The following is a 1678-nucleotide window of genomic DNA, read 5'->3' as shown; positions in this document are numbered from 1 at the left end:
AATTGGGATTAAGATGATGGCGATCTTGGAGACCATTATCTTGCCGCTAATCAAGTATTTGATTGGTCATTTCGTCAAGGATTAGAATAAAAGAATAAAGTCTTTTACGTGTATAATGACCCGGTCACTGTGTTACTTAATGATGGAAAACTTCCTAAGCTTACAACACAATGTGCATGGGTGGTCAAATCAGAATTTTTATTTGGAAACTTATATTGACTCCGAAAAAGTTGAAGATATGTATTGCTATTTGGATAGTAATCTTGTTTATATATACTTTCACAGTAGTTACATGATTTCTTATGAAAAATATTTATGTAGAAGCTGATAAAATGATTACGAATATATCCATCTAGCTATTCTGTTTAGGAGTGAAGAAGGTTAATTTAGTTACATACAGCATATTTTTATTTCTTACATTATACATTATACAAGATGTATATAGACTTATTTTTCGATATTATACAAATTACAAAGTCATAAATAGGTAGAAAATTTTTAGGATTTCTCCAATATCTTTTATCCTTAGTTCCTAATATGGTAAATTTATTTTTAAAAAAATCCCTAATACTATTACATTTATACATGTTTATTTATTGAATAATATACAAGTTATTCTGTCCAATTAGTTTACACTATTTGTAATGATTTAGTAATCTCAAAAAATATACAAATTTGGAATACAAATTAAGATTTTATGAACCTGGCTAAACTTAGTTTTATTTTTTGGTGTATAAAACGCCACTCTCTCCCTTTTCATTTTCAATACTTATCTTCTCCCACATGGCTTTTTCCATCGTCAACATCTGTTTCTTGTTATTATTGATTGCTCCACTTGACCTTTCAATAGCAAAAAAATGTTTCCTTTTTAGGGTATGGGTGTCAAACGGGTCAGGTCGGGCCAATTTGAAACCGGCCTTTTTATTTTAACTGGGTTGAGGACCGGTTTTGGCGCTAGACGGGTCAGGTCGGGCCGGGCCAAACAGTAAAAAAATTAAAATCCACCCTAACCCGGCCCACTTAATCAAATCCGGTCAAACCCACCAAAACCCGATCAAATCCGGTTAAAAAATGATCAAACTCGATCAAAAATATAAAAAAAAAACTTCTTTCAATATACATTACATATACCCACCTATATACATTAGAAATACGTTAAATAATATATATACACTATATATATAGTAAATACTACATTAAAATTTAAAAAATATATATACATATACACAATTAGTCAATTACTCATATATACGCACCATTCAATGTATATATACTACTACTTATAAAATATACTACAATATATATACATTATAATATATATAAATATACTTATATACTAATTCATAAAACATATACACATGTATACGTTAAATATACAACAAATATACACGAGTATATGCACCATACAATGTATATATACTACTACTTATAAAATATACTACAATATATATACATATATATATATATACAGTTATATACTAATTTATAAAACATATAAACATGTATACATTAAATATACACTTCTATAGAAGATATATACATGTGTATACGCACTATTCAATGTATATATACTACTACTTATAAAATATACTACAATATATATACATTACAATATATATAGATATACTTATATACTAATTTATAAAACATGTGTATATGTTTTATAAATTAGTATATA

The sequence above is a fragment of the Capsicum annuum genome, chromosome 3 (genome assembly GCF_002878395.1).
Source record: "Capsicum annuum cultivar UCD-10X-F1 chromosome 3, UCD10Xv1.1, whole genome shotgun sequence".
NCBI lineage: Eukaryota > Viridiplantae > Streptophyta > Magnoliopsida > Solanales > Solanaceae > Capsicum > Capsicum annuum.
Note: the sequence above shows the minus strand (reverse complement) of the source record.